At 33.0% G+C, this 19,222-nt stretch overlaps 3 pseudogenes across 2 annotated transcripts; all 3 read right to left on the reverse strand.

Moving 5' to 3' along the window:
* Positions 1 to 317: 317 nt before the first annotated feature.
* LOC148199261 (putative disease resistance RPP13-like protein 3) lies at positions 318 to 3,044 on the reverse strand (annotated as a pseudogene).
* A 1,525-nt stretch (positions 3,045 to 4,569) lies between these two features.
* On the reverse strand, positions 4,570 to 9,971 carry LOC148199262 (putative disease resistance RPP13-like protein 3; annotated as a pseudogene). Its single transcript, XR_015786043.1, has 2 exons — positions 7,110 to 9,971; positions 4,570 to 4,701 (listed from the first exon to the last, which is right to left on the reverse strand). The product of XR_015786043.1 is annotated as a putative disease resistance RPP13-like protein 3 (transcript).
* A 581-nt stretch (positions 9,972 to 10,552) lies between these two features.
* Positions 10,553 to 15,621, reverse strand: LOC124830906 (putative protein phosphatase 2C 33; annotated as a pseudogene). Its single transcript, XR_015785889.1, has 6 exons — positions 15,153 to 15,621; positions 14,706 to 15,038; positions 13,476 to 13,853; positions 13,271 to 13,388; positions 12,610 to 12,833; positions 10,553 to 11,301 (listed from the first exon to the last, which is right to left on the reverse strand). The product of XR_015785889.1 is annotated as a putative protein phosphatase 2C 33 (transcript).
* Positions 15,622 to 19,222: the final 3,601 nt, after the last annotated feature.

Below are 19,222 nucleotides of genomic sequence, written 5' to 3' on the forward strand. Positions count from 1 at the left end.
CAAATCTTTTATCATGTGAAGAAAAAAAATTGAGTGTTTCTTTCTTTTTTTCTTTTCGTAATTATATGTATTATTTTTGAAACTTTATATTTTTTTGTCTTGCTTTCTAACTTTTCCTCTACACACAGGGAGACTCGAGAAAAATGATATTCTGTTGTATTGTCTCTGATTATCATGTTGATATGTTGGTTACGTACCAACTAATTTTTTTTGTATTGTCTCTGATTAACTTTCATGATCAATTATATGTAAATAAATTAAAATTATTTCATTCTTGATTTTAAAGACGTGATCAGGCACCTTACAAACTAAAAATATAAAAAATACAATATAATATAAATAATTAATGTGATAGACTACTTTTTTTTTTATTTATCTCATAAATCAAATAAGTCATAATTTTCCACTAACTTGCATCAAATCAATACTCCTCCTCTGAGCTAAGTTCTCATTTTCCAATTTGATTTTACAATTGTTCTTGAACTCCACAATTTGGAGGCTGCCAGCCAATTGTTGGGAGGGTCCCTCAATATGCACAAGTTGCAAGGTTCTCAATGACCAAAGGTGCTGGGGAAGTTCAAACAAATGACGACATTTTATAATGAGCAGATGCCGAAGACGGGGCATTGCACCTTCCTCTAATCTCCATGACTTTACCCCTACGCCCTTCAAATGAAACACTTGAAGTTCATTAAACTCTCCCTTGCCAATATCAAGATTATGCGGTTCATCTTCCGGCATTATGTCTTCATAAAATTGCATTATTACTGCACCAAATCCATAGAACTTTTCTCGTTTCCAAATTTTGGTTTTTTCTAGTTTCAAAATTTGAAGGTTAGGAAGCTGACCTAGTGTCTTCATGAAAGACCAATTCAAAAAGTTTCTAAAGGTTATCTTGGTAAGTTTTGATGGAAGCACATTCTTGTCTGATGAAAGTTTTGGAATCTTATTTATTTTTAGACTACCAAGATGATTTAGGCTGTGTACACTTGATAAAAGGTCTACTTCATTACCACCCTCAGAAAAAGGTGACAAAACTAATTTTACCAACCTAGGAAACATGCCATTGTTGATCAGGGACTTAATTGCTGAACTCCGACCGCACAACCAAAGGCTTTGGAGATTCTCCATTCTAGTTCCTTCAGGCAAGACTGGACACTCTCCCCTTCTCAAGTAAAGACGTCTCAATCGTTTCAGCTTCCAAATTTTACTGGACGCTGTGTGTTGGTAGTTTACATCTAGTGTTTCTAAATTCCATAGGTTGCATACACAAGCTGGAAGACTTGCGACTATTATTTTCAAGTATCTTAAATGAATCATCCTCTTCAAATGGTAGGGATCCAATGGTGAATCAAAACCATGAATAACCCTAGCTAACATCAACCTTTTCACCAAATCATCCACAGACTCACTATCCTCAGTAAAAATGAACACCGAACGAGTGCTTGGCATTGATTTGTCAAATAACATGGCAGAAATATTAGATTCCGGTTGCCACTGCAAGGACAATCTACGGGGATTGGTATCACTCCAGGTGTCAATATTGGACTCTCTGCAAACATCCATAAACTTGCAAGATTTGCTCTCTGATATACAGAAATCACGAAGAACATCATGAACCTGACATATCTTAACACCCCCATCAGTCCTCCTATCAGTCACTTGCACTAAGCTTCGATCCACCAGCTCGTCCAAGTAAAAGTCACCTACTTCTTCGAGTTCTGTGTTTTCTTGTGGTTGAATGAACCCTTCTGCTCCCCACAATCGGATCACTTCTCTTGCACTGATCTTGTGGTCTTCAGGATAGATTCCAAAATATAGAAAACAGGGCTTTAATGTTGGAGGCAAGTTGTCGTAACTGAGCCTTAATATATCCATCACTTCATTCTTGTATGCAGTAGAATTCCAACTCATTTTCTTCATTCTCGACCACTCTCTTTGTGACTTCTCCTTCTTTGCAAAGAGTCCACCTAAGATCACAATGGCAAGTGGTAAACCCCCACAAGTTGCTTCGACAATGGATCTACCCAAAGGCTCTAACTCGGAGGGGCATTCTTCACCTCGAAACACCTTCTTACAAAATAGTTCCCAACTTTGATCTTGGGTGAGGAAAGGAAGTTGGTATGGAGAAGGGGTTCCTGCATAGCGTGCAACAGACATTTCACGACTTGTGATCAATACTCTGCTACCTTTGTTGTCATCTGGAAAGGCTCCTTTTATGTCATCCCAAACCCGTGATTTCCATATGTCATCAAGCACTATCAAATATGTCTTCCCCTTCAACTCTTCGGCTACCTTCTTCTTCAAATCCTCCTCGCTTAAATTTTCAAATCCAGAAAGATTTAAGCTCCTTAGGAGACTTTGGAAAAGCTCCTTGGGCCTGTAATCGTTAGACACGTTACCCCATGCACGATAAGGAAACATCCTCTTCACATTGTCCTTGTTATAGATCTTACGGGCAAGAGTGGTTTTACCCAATCCTCCCATTCCGACTATAGAAGCAAAATTAAGACGCACATCGTCTTTCTGGAGCTGTTGAATGACAATGTCGCTCTCATTCACTAAGCCCACAACATCTTCTTCCTCCACATCCATCCTCCTTTTGCGGCGCCATTCTGCTGAAACTGCTTCTTCGCTTTGGAATTCACCTTCTTTGATGCCATACCTCTCCTGGTTTTATAAATCTCATCGATACGACTCTTGATCTTCTCTATCTCAGCATCGACTTCATGGGGCACAACGAGTTTTTCTTTGAGGTGGAATAACCGACACAGTTTGTTTCTACGTTTGTGTTTGGCGATGTTGAGAATGTAAGTGTCCACCACATCTTCTGCTTTGTGGGCGACATCTCTTATTTGCGTCACCACTTCTTTCACCACTGCGTCTTTGTACTTCCCCTCTGAGCTCTTGATGAAGATATCCATGAACTTCAATTCATTATTCAAGGACTTTATTTTCTCTTCCACACCAGAAAGGAGCTTTATTTCACTTTCAAGTAGTTGTGACAACCTCTGCACCAGGAAGCCAACAACACTGTCTACCATTTTTGTTATCTCTGTATCTAAGTACGAGCATTCGTCAATTTACAACAGGGAGTAATAAGTAATATCCATTTTTTACATTTATGAAAAACATTCTTATTCTCAATACATGGGTTTGTGATTTATACCTTTGAAACTATCTCTTTAACATGCAAAGAGAGAAGACGAAAAATACAATAATGATGAATTCTTGATCACTATCTTTCGTAGACTCATTGTTTAGGTTATCCAGAGTTATTTGAAAACTTGATTTTGCCTTATTTTGTTTAATATTATATTAAATTATATAAATTTAAATAAAGCTTGGTTAATAACATTTTTACCAAATTATAAACTATTTAAAATAATTGTTACTTTTAGACATGAAAAAAGAACTTATGGAAACCCCTTAATATTAAAGTATAATATTTTTCCTATGATGTAATGTTTAAACTGTGATTATCATGCTAGTTTATTTAAAATCCATTTTACAGTACACCTTTTAAGAAGGAGTGTCAATGTATCTTTCAATAAGTTTGGTCCTTCATTAATTTTTTTTATTTGCTTTCATACAATAGCAGTAAATTATAAAAGTAAAAAATATAATAGTAGTAATACTTACAAAAGTTTTAATATTTACATACACTTGAATTAGTTTATCTATTATATTTTTAAGGATATTATGACTATTGCATAACTTTTAAAAATAGGATATTATACACAAAAAATTATCTATTTTACTATTACAATTAATTAAACATCTCAACCATAGGTATAAACAACCTTAATAAAAGGAAAAGCTATTTAAATTGTGATGTCTAAGTCACTTTCTTTTATTAGGGAATAATTGGATCACTTTGTAAGTTAGTTTCAACTAAAAGGCTACTTGAATTATCATATCCTATAGTCCAAAAGATATAATTTTTCTCATGTTTTACTCTTCTTAATTACTACCAAACAAAATTTTAACAAATTGTTTAACATTGTTTTCTACACACAGATCTTGTGATTATCGTATATATAACACTACAAAAAAAATTAACTGATGTTTATTTTTATATAATTGAAGGTTAAAATCCTTGTTAAGCCATTTACCCGAAATTATAATTTTCGCAGACAAATCATTCGTTAAAAATGCATTTTCTAATGTTTTTCCTAACTTCTAAAATCACTAACTAATATTTACTTTTAGTTTCACTTATCTATACAATTCATATCTCAAATTTGTAATGTAATCTTTTGAGTGATTTGGTCCATAATCTAAAAATTGTTCCTTCACAAGTAAACATATACTTTTGTTTACACAACTTTTACAGTTGATGTTTTCATCATTCTCAAACATTAGTTTAGTTCTTAAATCATTACTTTATGATGAACTATACAAATCATTACTAATATAAAATGAGCTCATAATAGCATATTAGATATGAAATAACAGTGAACTTACCTCTTAGATACAGTGGTCGAGTTTCACCTTCTTCACTTCTTCACTTTTTGTGCATAAACATAGCTCTACCTCCTTTGCCGATTCAAGTAACATTAGGGCAACAAAACTCAAGTTACGTAATGGTATAATAAATTTTTATATATGCATGTCATACCTACCTACCTTAAAATTCGTTTTCTTCTACCAAGCTTCAAACTCCATATCCTTCCAAAGATTCGAATGTTATGGATGTGCCTACAAAATATACAACATAATAATCATACTTTAAAGTCACCATAGATTTAAAAGTTTCACAATAACATAATACAAGTCGATGCAACATAAACCTGATTCCAAATCATACGCCAAACAAATCTCACTTCCAGTTCTCGTGTTCTTACGGATTAAAATGGAAAATGTGAACAAAATTAATGCAGAACTGAAGAACAAACATGTATAAATAGAGAAGGAAGTGATTCTTACTTGTGGAGGAGATATGCTTACGTGTTATGTTCAAGAAACATAACTTAATAATTAGGCAATTCCTTTTCTACATGTTGCAAATAACTTTAGGGAAGTATAGTAGCCTTTATTAATATTGCATCAAAATGATTTTATTTTATTTTTGGATTTAAATGTGATTAAATTCATATCTATTTAATTTAGATAATATTAGTACTAAAGTTGAAGCTATCTTATTTAATAGGTTTAATTAAATTTTAAGTATATTATAAATTTAAATATTTTTAATTATATTAGAAAAAATATTTTACTAGATATTCATTATAGTTTTTTTAGTTGGGAGAGACACCTACAAGTTATCTACTCTAACATTTGCAAAAGGAATTACCTAATAGTTAATTCTCAGAAGTAGAAAAAGAAATACCAAATACATGTAACAACTACATAATCACTTATTAGGTAATTAATTTATTTTAAATAATATATTCGTTTTGTAACGACATATTTTCCTCGACAATCAAAGTGAGTAAAACAATTAGAAGAAAATTTACTTTTAAAATATATAAAACTATTTTATGGTTAATTTAATTAGATTTCAATAAAAATATAAACAATTTTTAGTTATTAAGTGTTTTAATAATGATTTATATCACTAAAAATATATATTTCACATTATTTTTGTCGTTGACAATATTTTTGTAATGATAAATCTTACTTGGAGTTTGGCATTTGCCAATATTTATGTCTTTTTCTGGTTTTAAAACGCATATTATTATTATTACATTTTGATTTTGCTAATTTATTATGTATCCTAAATAGACAACTTACATTGTAAAATATAAAAATCATATGTTAATATAACGATTTAAAGAGAAGCAAATGGAGGGGAAAAGGAATAAAAGTGTTAAAAGATAGAATATTTAGAGCTGAAATTGGAAGTTAAGGATATAATATTTAAACATAGAAAGAAGAGGAGGGAAGGATATCTTAGAGTTTAAATATAGAATATATGGAGAAGTATAAAAATACTTTATGTAGGATTTATGGTGGTAGAGAGATAGGAATAAGAATAAGCTCATAGGAAGATGAATTGGCTGAATAATTGTCTACTTGAAATCGAAATATCTGTTATCCCCTCAACAAATATGTTGGAACCACCTTCTCTAACAATCTTTTCTACAGTTTTTCTAGTTCACTAAAATACAATTTTCTAATCAACTTGACATATGGATTAATACACCGGATAGTGTTAGATACTAATAATACTTATCAACTAACCAAAAAAAATTAATTTTATTGCTCATCTAGTTATTCACATAATATATTCTTTTAAAACATACATGTAATGGTTAATCAGATTATCAATAGTAATGATTCATTAAACTTCTAATGCAAATTAAAATTGGATTAGGTTGTTATTAGCTCGACCAAATGTAAAGGGTCATTACAACTACTATAAATAAAAAACTCAATATAACTTCGAACACCATGCATACAATATATATTTTTAATCATTCGAAACGGTCATCTACTTACTTAAGCATTAGAGTGTCTTCTGCAAGTATCCTTTTACATATTTTGGATGAAGAGAACAAAATATAGTCAAGCTTTCCAACAGCTCGACCAATCTCCTTAGTAGCTCATTTGATCCTGTGTAGTCATTTATAGTGTTCGGCCAAATCTACTACAATGCTACTCAACCATCTTCAATATTGAATTTGACCTTATGACCCCACGCCCCAAAACAGCTACATAATAGAAACCACGCCTATAGCTACGTTGGAGGCTATTATATTCATATGAAGCAAACAAAACCCACTCATCATATTTAAAAAAAAAACGAATTTTGTCTTCAATGATTCAACAACTGACTCAATCTCCAGAGCACGAATATTATTAAGAGTGACATGGAATCCATACAATGTTGTCTAGTAACGGATTTTTTTTTTTAAATATAGAGTTAAAATGTAGTCTCACCAATCCAGAATATATTTTTTTCAGAAACTGTTCTGAAACTAAAAAGAAACCAAAGAGATATATCAGATAAATGAATGAGAAAAGGTCATCAAAGCACTGTAACAGACATAATAAGAACAAAAAAACACTATAAAGAAAACAACATAAATAAACATGTAAACGAGGTGACATTGGGGTCTAACTTCATATCACATATGATTAACAGCGAGAGATTATGAGCTTACAAGCAGTCGTCAATTTCACATGTTGAAGGTTGTTCGCCAATGTTTCAGAGGGCAACAGAGCATGCACTTGTCTTAAGGTAGCTAAGGACCAGAGTCGTTGAGGAAGATCGTTCAAGTATTCACAGGCTTCAATGAGAAGATGTTGAAGATTTGGCATTGCACATTCGTCTAATCTCCAGCTTCTCACTTTCATTCCTCTCATCTCAAACACTTGAAGTTGTGGGAACTCTCCTGCACCAACAAGGTTGGTAAGCCATCGTACAGTACTGAACAAAGAGAAGTCAGTGCCCACACGTATTTGTTTCCAGGTTATCTTGGTGAGATGATATGGAAAGTCATTTTTGTGAGGTGGAAGTTCTAGAAAGTCAATTATTTTTAGGCTATGGAGATTTCTTAGGTGTTGCAGGCTCGGTAACCTTACAGTTGGTAATTGTTCGTGGGAAGGACGATGAAATGGATAGTGCAAAACAAGCTTTCTCAATCTTGGAAATATGTCATCGATAAGCATGTCCCTGTTCAGCATGAACACCATTCGTCTGTCAAAAGCCCTTAACCACAGAGTTTGAAGATTCACCTTTCTCTCTCTATCTACTTCTGGTACCTCATCTCCCCCTCTCAAATAAACATGTCTCAGTCGCTTTAGCTTCCAAATTTCACTCGAGACAGTCTCTTTGTATCTTACATCTAGCGTTTCTAAATTCCTAAGGTTTCCTATTGAAGCTGGAATCTTTATGACATCTGTGTCTATTCTCAAATACCTTAGATGGATCATCGTCTTAAAAGTATCATGTAGTGAATAATTCATTGATCCTTTGGATTTTTAGTATATCACACGAGCATTCTTGATACCCTTTGGAATTCCACGTGGGTACATAACTTCGGAAAAGAAGAACAAATATTAGACCTTTCTTTACATTGCAAGGACAGTCTGCGAGCATTGCTCAAAGGTAGAGTATCGATGCTTACCTCAGTGCAAATCTCCAAAAACTTATGGGATTTGCTCTCTATTATGCAGAGATCACGGAAAAGATCATGAATCCGACATGTCTTGACACCACCGTCACTTCTCCTGGTTGCCACTTGCACCATGCTGCGATCCACCAGCTCATCCAAGTAGTAGTCACCAAAATCCTCCAGCTCTGCTGTACTCGGGGCTCCTGTTTCTGGTTGATGAATGAAGCCTTCAGCTGTCCATAGTTGGATCAATTGCCTTGCACTGATCTCGTAGTCTTCCGGATAGATTCCAAAATACAGAAAGCATGGCTTTAATCTTGGAGGCAAGTTGTCATAGCTAAGCTTCAATATATGCATCACTTGAGTCATGTCTTCTGTGAGATGCCAACTCACTTCCTTCATCCTCTTCCACTCTCTTTCTGACTTCTCCTTCCTGGCAACAAGTCCTGCCAAAACAACTATGGCAAGTGGTAAACCCCCACAATTCTCAACAATGGATCTACCCAGAGGCTCTAGATTAGAAGGGCACTCCTCACCTCGAAACACTTTCTTCGAGAAGAGTTCCCAACTCTCGTGTTTATCGAGGAGGGGAAGGTAGTAGGGGGAAGTTGTTCCTGTATAGTGTGCCACCTCCTTGTCACGACTTGTTATTAGTATTCTGCTACCTGTTTGGTGATCTGGGAAAGCACCTTTGACCTTGTCCCATTGTTGGGTTTCCCATATGTCGTCAAGCACTACCAGGTACTTCTTTCCCTTCAACACTTCTGCTACCCTCTTCTTCAGTTCTTCCTCACTCAATTCTTCACCTCCACCCGTTGTTTTCTTGAATAAATCATTATATTCAGACGCAGACAGCAAACACTTCAGAAGGCTCAGGAAAAGCTCCCTAGGCCTATAATCATTGGACACATATCCCCATGCACGACTGGTAAACGATTCATTCACCTCATTGTTGTCATAGATCTTTCTGGCAAGAGTGGTCTTGCCCAACCCCCCCATTCCGATTATGCAAATAACTTTTCGTCGTGAATCACTTTCCATGATGAGTTGCTGAATTGCAAAGCTGGAGTCATGCACTAAGCCCACCACATCTTCTTCCTCCACATCCCTCCTTCTCTTGCGGAGTGATTCTGCTGCATCCGCTTCATCACTCTGGAATTCACCTTCTCTGATGCCATACCTCTCCCTGTTCTTGTAAATCTCTTCAATGCGGATCTTGATCGTCTTTATGTCAGCGTTGACTTTGCGAAGCACCATGTATCGTTCTTTTAAGTGGAGTAACTTGCTGAGTGGGTTTCCGGTGGTGTGCTTGGTGATGTTGGCAACGTAGGTGTCAACGACATCTTCAGCTTTGAAGGCCACATCTCTTATTTGGCATAGCAGTTCTTTCACAACCTTGTCGTTGCACTTGCCCTCAGAACTCTTGAGGAAGTTGTCTATAAAGTTGAGCTCACTGCAGAGGGAGTTGATTTTGTCCTCCACGCCAGAAAGCAGTGTGAATTCATCCTCAAGAAGACGTGACAAGTTCGTTAGCAGAAAGAAAACAACACCATCTGCCATGTCTCGGAAACGGCTGAGAATGAAATAATCACAAACAAAACGGGTGTTGTTACACGCAAGTAAACGCAATACGAGGTAATCACAGATGATTCTACATTATTAAGGATCATGACTTTTCTTTATACAAATTGTAAAATAGTTTTGTTTAAAATATGATGTCTATCGAAGTATTACTTTCCCTTCCCATTATGAAAAGCGGTGTTCACACCAAAAAGCGTGGACCTACGTTCTCAAACACATCTTTAAAATCTGGTTTCTTTCCTCATAGAAAAGTGCTTTTTATTTAAATTATTCGAGAGCAGATGACTTTTAAAACCTTTTGTAACATTCTTTTCTACACTTTTTCTAATTCACTAAAATACAATTTTCTGATCTACTACTATTAAATGAATCTCTCCTACCCACTACTCAAAAATTATAATTTCTTATGAATTTTAAACTAATAAATAGTAAATAAAATATTTAAAAGTATTATAAAAAATGCCCTAAGTCTCCAACGTGTAAATCATCTTCACTTATTTCCTATCTCTTCATTTTTATCGAATCTTATGTAACTCACTTTGAATAAAACAGGTTATTAATATTTTCAAAATTAAAAAATGGGTACTTTTATAACTCAAATAGTATTCAAAATTCATACATAAATTTTATGTTTTTAGACATATCCTAATTAAAAAATCTTAAACTATAAATACAATCCCCCAAAGACAGTGCATGGCTTTACCGAAAAATATAGAGCAAGCCTTGTATGACAAAAACATTCCTTCCATCTTGTTAAAGTCGTGTAAAAAGATAAATCAAAATCATAAGGTAAATACAGTTTTGCTTTTGTATACATCAAAGACAAATTTTCTTCACAACATATTTTTTCCACACAATCGAATCACACAGGAAAATATCATTAATCTCTGACAGCAACCCAACATGGAGGTACAAAAACCTGACTCAAAAAGGTCCATATGAAATAATCCAATTCTATTCAGTTCTCATGTTTTCACTGACTAAATTGGAAATATGAAACATCCTAAGAATGAGGCAAAATGAAAAACGACAGATTGAACAGACTATATAATATGAATCTAATGACTTGGATTTACAAAAACTCCAAATCTACCAAATATACAGAGAAGGAAAATGACCTCCAGCAAAAAAATAGCCCGGTACCCCTTTTCCTCCAGATATGAAATATATTTATATATAAGCCCCCCTCTTTCGCCCCTCAAATGCTGTCGAAGGAAATGAAAGATAAATAATGAAAAGAATACTGGCAGAAAACTACCGAAAAATCATCAAAATAATGATCCTTTCTTTTGACTTTTGCAGCACAATTTTCCAAACCTTCTCAATAAAACCAGCAAGGCTTGGGAGAGACACGGTACAAAACTTGTGCTATTGGAGCTGTTTTTCAGCTTCCGTTCCAATTCCCTTTTCATCAAGATAAATCCTCAGATTGGTCAACAGATGCCTCGGATACCAACTTGCCTTTGGTATCATTTGACTTGAAATCTGTATCTGGATCAAAGAAGAGGCAAACCGCGGCACAATCATCAACCTTGCAAAAAGGATATTTTGTCCTCCATGCCTGAACAGCTGACTCAACCAGTGCTCTAGCAGCAGTAGACCGTGGAGCAGATGCTACAATGTCCACGACTTCTTCATTTGATAAAACATCCCAAATCTGCACAAAGGAATCATCAAACAGGTTAACAGTTAAAATATTTCCAGCTATGAGATAACTCCAACTGGAAACTCTTACTCTCTCCAAAATCAGAAGCTCAATGGCAGGATGCAGTATATGCTATATATGGTTAAGGAAGAAAGTTCTCGAAGGTTTCAGGGGAAGCTCATCTTTATAATATCATTAAGTCAAAGATTATTTTAATCAACATTCCGAAGGGTTCAGCATATTCTAAACAATTTTGCATTTTTTTTTACTTCTAATATGAATTTCTTTTGCTTTTACAAAATGCTACAGTAATTTTCATCCATTTAATCAAGTATATCACAACAGAAAATTATATCTCATATAACCCAGTTAGGTGCAAAAAAGATGCCAGGATATATCAACTGCTAGAAAATAGTCTGAAACATATTTAATTGCACAATTTGGAAAATATAAAATTTCAAGTTACAACATAACAAGCACGATGAGGGAAAAATAAGCTGCAACTTAAAACCAGGGGGCAAAGAAAAAGGTTATCTATATTGATGTAAACAACAAGCTTCTCCAAAAAGCTCAAGTATTTAAAAATTCCAGTTCGAAAGAGGGTAGAAATAACGTGCATGTCTGTATATAAACACGGGTTTGAGATACAACTGAATAAAAAATATGCATTATTGATCAAGCTTTTGATATTTAGAAAGTTTGGGGTTAACTATTTACATTAGTAATAATTACTATCTCACTCCGACCCTAATGACCCTGTTCAGAAAATTTGTTTCCCATTTTACAAAGGTGCATTAAATTGTTTTTCCTAAGATACCGTTATTGATCCGCTTTTACTAAAAAATTAATAAATATCTGAAAGGAATGGGATAAAGTTTTATTATCATAATCTGATTTGAAAATACAAGTACTAATGAATATCAAAGTTCTAGTAGACTAATTTAGCTATGAATATGACAAATAAAAGTAATTTTGGAAAATAGAAAAATACTAACTAATTTGTTATTTTCAACTAAATTTGTTAAAGGACGTGCATTAGTTTAAAGGATCTTATAAATAGGGACAGAGGAGTAGTAAGTTTTACGTGATAAGTGGTTAGGTTAAACAGTACGATTTCAATTTAAAGGCGGTAAACTTACAAATTTGGTTTTTCAGCTAACTAAACGTTGCAAATTGCAGTTCAATTGCTATTTAGAGTCCTATTGATATTTTCATTCTAGAATTGGCTAAGTACAAATACGATTTTGAAATGAATCTGTTTCAACACATGTAGATCATAGAAGACAAAATAACAAAAAAAAAAGTCCCTTAAGGCCTTACCCCATCTGTCGCTAGCACAACAAACTCATCCTTCTCGGTAAGGTGGTGATATGAGATATCTGGAACAGAAATCAATCCAAAGTCTTTCAGGCAAAAGTCTCCAAATGCACGAGCCATAGCAAGACCAGGGAAATCAGAGTTAGGCAACCAAACTCGAGCCACCTCCGGTTCATTGTGAAGGGAAAAAACCCTTCCTCTACGAAGCCTAATTCTCTCTTCTTCCCCTACGCATAAACAAGCTCTTATCATCCATACAGAGATATACCTCATTGACTGATGTAGCAGAAGTCAAAACAAATGCCAATTCATAAAGAAAATAATAATAATAATAATAATCTATTTGTTAGTTTCCTTTTAACACGACTAATGATAAAACAAAGGGTCTGATTGTTTTCTTTTCTGAAAACTAATTTCTGTTTTTTTTTAAGTTAAAATACTTCGTTCGATGAGAGTAATTTTTTTAAACTGCTTTGAAAACTATTATGTCTTTTCGGACTTCTAAAGTTAAGAAGGCAGAGCATTTCTTTCACGTCTTCTCCCCACTTCTGCTTTCTAAAATTAGATTTTGAAAAGTTAAATAGTTTTGAAAAACGAAAAACCTTGGAAAGAATTTAACAAAAACACACACTGCGAGGGACGGAGGAGAGAGAAAGAGATGTACTTGGAAGATTTGGCTTAAGGTCAACGGTCAACTGAACAGCAATAAGAGAGTCATCGTGATCTCTGGTACCCAATATAGCTCTCGAGTCCCCAATATTTCCAATAACAAGGTCCAGCCCCTGAAAGACCATAAGAAGTAAATCAAGTGTAAAAAACAAACAAGGAAATAATCAAGAAAACAGTACATTGTAATTTATATTTCTTACTTGTTTGACCAAGGTAACTGCTGTAGTCCCACTACAAAAGCAGTCAATATCAGGATGCATTTTCAGTTCTTTGTCCATGAGCTTACAAGCTTTCAGATAAGACTCTTTCAATGTCAAAGTAATATCTGTTTCATCAAGTTCATGATAAGTGGGGTAAGTTTTCTCATCCACCAGTCTAAATCCATTCCCTTCAGATTTATAACTTCCGTTGGCACTGCTATGATCACTGACTCCATCTCTATTCTTATGATGCAAATCCCATTGGGCATTAAGCTTTAAAGGAAAAGAATCCCTAACTTTCTTCGCAACTTTGTGGCCGTAAGGTCCGTGACCATCAAAAACACCACAAAAAATGGTGTCTTCCTTGGAGCAAAAGTTCTGCACAAGGAAAATAGACAAAGTTTTGTGCACACTATCAACATATATAGCATTAGTCTTATAGCCGACTGTAACAACAAAACTGTGAGTATCTGAAAACTAAGAAGAAACTATAAAAGATGCGTTATGCACACACTATCAACATATATACCATTTGTATCTGAAAACTCAAAAGAAACTATAAAAGATGCGTTACTCTAACTCAAACACAAAAATTAACTCGAGGAGAGGGCACATTTCAAGTTTTATGAGTATTTCGGCCATGTTTTTAGCTGAAGTAAGATATTCTTACAACATAATAAAAACTAGTTTCAGTAAAATCGATGTATCCCATCCAAATTGTGTTGAAGTGGGATGAGGTGGAGAACACAATTATCTATTAGAGAGAAACAGATGGAGGAATTGACGACGTGACATGACACTACTAATTACCTAAGAAGATTGATGAGTGTTTGGAAAAGAAATAAACACAGCTACAGGTCAGACAAAGGTCAACACGGCTCCACATATCAGCTCATATTTAATCCAAATGCATTGAAGAAATTATTTGTTTTAAAACACTAAATCATGCACAATTGATCGAGCTGAAAGATATGCTAAATAATAAAAAATAAAAAGGCATCACTAACCCCTTCATTGATTTTTTTTAAAACAAACAAGAAAAAAGAAACTTGTAAATAAAGCAGAACACCTCAAGTTTCGCTCCCTTTCGAATATATAACTTTTTAACTTCCAAAATGGAGAAAAATAAAAGAGCCTTCATTTCTATTGCCGCAAACCGAAAGTACACGATTATATAAATCCAATGTTAAAGGAGTAATATCCCAAAACAACATGAGGGAAGGGGCTAACCTCCCAAATAAGCATAGCATCTTGGTTGATCCCTTTTCTTCCTTGCTTACAAAACATGGATGCAACCTCGCTTGACCCATTCGAGAACATCCTCCCAGGCACTCTGAAATCAAAGGACGAGGAACCCCTCAACCTCCTCCTCTTCCCATCCGTATTGGAATCAGAAAGAAGAGGAGGGGAGCTACCACCAGCCCCAACCTCCGAGATGCACGATCCCATTCCCAGTGCCCTCACAATGTTCAGAAAACACTCGAAACCCGCCAAACACTCCGAATCAGAACCTCTGGGCTCCCCCACCATATCCGTCCCATACCTATTCAGAACCTCCACTGCCTGCCATCATCGTCATCATAACCATTTCAAAAAATCAAAAACCACAGCACAACATGTCCAGATTCAGAAACAAACACTATCAAGCGCGAAAAAAAAAACAATTAGAAATGGAACCTGAGTCATGATTGCAATGAAATCCGATTTGATTCGAATCAAAGCGAAGTCAATAGCGTATCCACCTATGCAGTAGTTTCCTTGTCGAAAAGCGCGTGAATCAGAACTGAAAACGCGTAATTCAAATACAGTAAAATGAAACCGTGAAATCAGAAAAAGTGAATCGAGACTCTCGATCCAGCGCTCTCTCGCTTTCTCCTTTGATTCCGTGAAAATCACTCGCGAAAACCGATATCCGAATCGAGGAATGCAACAGAAACCTGGAAAAAAGATGAAAGGAAACCGGCGTTGGTGTTGGTGCTGTTTGTGCAAAAACGAAGAGGGCGCGCTACCGTCACGAGCGGGTGCGTCACCGGCAGGTGGTGATGGCCTTGGACCAATGGATGAGACAAGAAGACAGGCTTTGTTTCTCCGCCACGAAAAATAAGGAATATATTGGTTGAGGAAAAATAAGAGAGTGGATCAGAACGACAACGTGTAATAGCAGAGTCTCAGATTAAAAAAAAGGCAAAAATAAAACATGGTTGTGACAAATAATGCTGACACGTGGCTTGGACGGTGCCGATGATTCCGTTGTCGGAAGTGGATGGATAGGATTATAGAATCATAAAAACATATAATCATTACCTAATATTATATTAACATTATTTTATATAAGTAACCCATACTCCTTAAACTGAAAAGTGTAATAATAAAAATTTTCACTCCACACTTTAAGAGGGTTTCGAGGACAAAGATTGATCCAATGATTTAATTTTGTTTAAATTAAGAAAAAAATTTAAATGGTTGACTCCTTGGATTTTGATTTTAAAATTTAAAATTTAAATGGGATATCTAAATAATCCACTTGTAAATATGAGTTGATTTTTTATTTTCAAATATTCAAACAAAAATTAAATTAATTTAAATAAGAAAAATGTAGTTAATATTAAGGATGAAGATGGTGTAGTTGTCTAGGTATCGGTTCAAAGAGAGCGTTGAATTTCGTAAATAGCTAAAGTACGTAACAACTCTTCAATTGACTAAGTTCAATGTTGTTTATCATTACAAAAGAAATTATGCTACAAAAGAAAAAATTAATCAAATGTGTTGAAGACCAAAAATAATTTTATATTAATTACTGTGTATAAAACAATGTTAAGAATATGTATCTTAATTGTGATATATTTACCTAAAAACATGGTTTTTAAATACTTTATTCGAGGTTCAATTATTGACTATGTAAAGGACAGAGACTTTACTAAAAAAGTTATGCAATACCGTCTCCAAGTTTCATTTATTAATCTGAAAGATTGGTCTTTTTCGTTCTATCATAAATTAATGCTAAATTAATACACGAGTGAGACGGGACTTTTATGGGTTAAAATGAAAAATACTCTGAAACATAAGTTGCTGGATAGTTAAAATATGAAAAGAAAAAAAGGAAGAACGATAATTAAAAAAAAATCAATATATTTGGAGTGTGGATATAGATCATAATTAAAACACTTCACGTCACTTTTTTTTTCTAAATTTTTTAGCTTTGAGAGTTTTGATTATAAAGTTTTTCTCAGTCTTTATCATTCCTTTTCTAAAGTCGTATATTTATGAAATGTACTCCGTACTCTAATAATATGATTGTTCGATTAATAAAATAAAAATTTACATTCATAATAAATGCATTTACATATTTCTTTAATTGAGGCTCTTATTTATAGAGTTCGATATCAATTTATAATTAGCATAAACTTAATCATAACTCAATAAATATATTTTATCTATAAATTTGAATATCAGTGATATTTTAATATTTGGATGACTAGTCTACATTAACCGATCCATTGCTAAAGTAACAGAATTAAAAAACGTTTTGATGTCAACTAAGTGTGATACACCGTTTAAGTGAGTGTTAATAAATAATATTATTATTTATTAGTATTATTTTTATTAATAATATTTACTACTATTATTATTTCTTGTTAATAAAAGAAACAAATTATATAATTGATTACATAACATTAAATCAAGGTTAAAAAAAATTAACAATTTTACAAATTAAATTTTACTTTTATTTCCTTTTCATCAAACAATATATTCCACTTTGTTTCTAATTATTTATTTTTCTGATTTATCCATTTTCACCCTGTGCTTAAATTTACCAGATTGAATATTGATCCATTTTTTATTCATAAATGGTGCTGGTTTATTTGTTTCTATCAACTTCATTTTCACAGATTTATTAAAAAACTTGTGAACGTGAGCATGTTGGTGACTCGGTCAACAAAGTCCACGATTTCAATCCCCCAACTTACATTATTTGAATACAATACTGTTTATAATAATAAATGATTTTTCAAATTATTGAATAAACATTTACAAAAGAATTTAAAAAATCGATTTTACGTTACATTTTCATAAAAAAAAATTTATATTATTAAGTAAAATAACAAACTATATATTTATAAACTAATATTCTCTATCTTATCATGATTTTTTTAATTTATTGTTTAATAATTAATCTTGATAACATTACACAATAAGAATTACAAATAAAATATATTTTTTATTGCATGTTCTTTTAATGGATATTTCAGAGTTCATATTGTTATTTCAAATATCTTAAGATAATAAAATCAAGTAGTTGAAGTATTATTATGAATTACACGATTGTTCAGTTTAGGATAGTCATTTAAAGAGTGTAATTCTTAGTAAAATAATTATTAAAAAAATATATTATTATAAGGGACACTAATATTTCAAAAACGGAGATTAGTGAGTCGAATCAAATTAAATTGTAACGTTTTAACTACTACATTCATAAATAAAAAACAGTTATAACTTACTCATCAGCTATAATATTTTATTCAATAAATGTTCAATTTAATCATTAAAAAACAAAAATATACCTAAATTTGTTGGACTAACTTCTAAAGTATGAATTAGTATTTTAGATAAGTTTTCTTACACAAATTATCTTCTTACTCCAAGCTTACGATATTATGCTTCTTAATTTTTATTAGTCAGAAGACACTTTAACATTCAAATTAGTGTTTGTATGAATAATTTGTTAATAAATGTGTAATAAAAAACAACCAATTATTTAAATATCAAATATATATTTATAAACTTTCATTATGAATTTCTGATTTGAACTGATTCAATTGTAACTCACACACCAATAACCTGACTTAAGATTAACCTAATTATCCTCTATAGTTAACTTTTGTTTGTGATCTAATTAATTTACTAATTGTTTTTTAATTAGATAATCGATTTCTCAGTGACTAAATTGTCATTACAATTAGTATATTTAAGATTCAGTTAAAAGTGTTTTTTTAATACAATATATGTACCTAAATTTTAATAAAATGATTTAATTTAAAAAAATTTGATTCACTCACATGTTTGTTCCACGTTTACAAGGTAGTGTTTGGATTTAGCGACTTACAGGTATTATTAATTAGTAAAGTAACACTGGATCCAACACAAAAGAAGAAGAAATAGTTTATGCATGGCATGTGTTCAACGATGTTTCTCCAAACTCAGAATTATTTGACTGTAAATCTGGCAAACAGGTTTGTCCCGACAACATTTTATAAGGAGGTTTCACGTGGGACTTTGGAAAAGTCTTAAATCTTATAATAGAGAAAGATAACATATATAAAACACTCACTTTCCATATTTCTTATAATTCACCTCTCTCTTCGTCAGCCTCTTCAATCAAATGCACATCCTAATAATTCAACTCTAACATTATCACAATGGGAATCATTAGTAAGTCTAAATCAATAAAAAAAAAATAGAACATTATATAAATATAAAAGACTCGTTAACTCATTATTTTTAGATTTTTGATAAAGAGTGACGTTAATCTCTTATATGGTTGAACTTATATTCATGTTTGTATCATTCATGTTTGTATCTCTCTGTCTTCTCGATAAATCTAACACTGGTATTAAAATCGATGGTTTGTTTTGGTGGCCGACTTAGACAAATATAATAATACCTATATCGAAAATCTTCTTGGTAAAGTATATTTAGATAAGTTAACACAGTTAAATAGATAATAATTCCAAATCGAAACAATACAA

The sequence above is a fragment of the Vigna umbellata genome, chromosome 4, assembly GCF_029865625.1.
Source record: "Vigna umbellata cultivar VRB3 chromosome 4, Vumbellata_1.0, whole genome shotgun sequence".
In the NCBI taxonomy this organism is placed as follows: Eukaryota; Viridiplantae; Streptophyta; class Magnoliopsida; order Fabales; family Fabaceae; genus Vigna; species Vigna umbellata.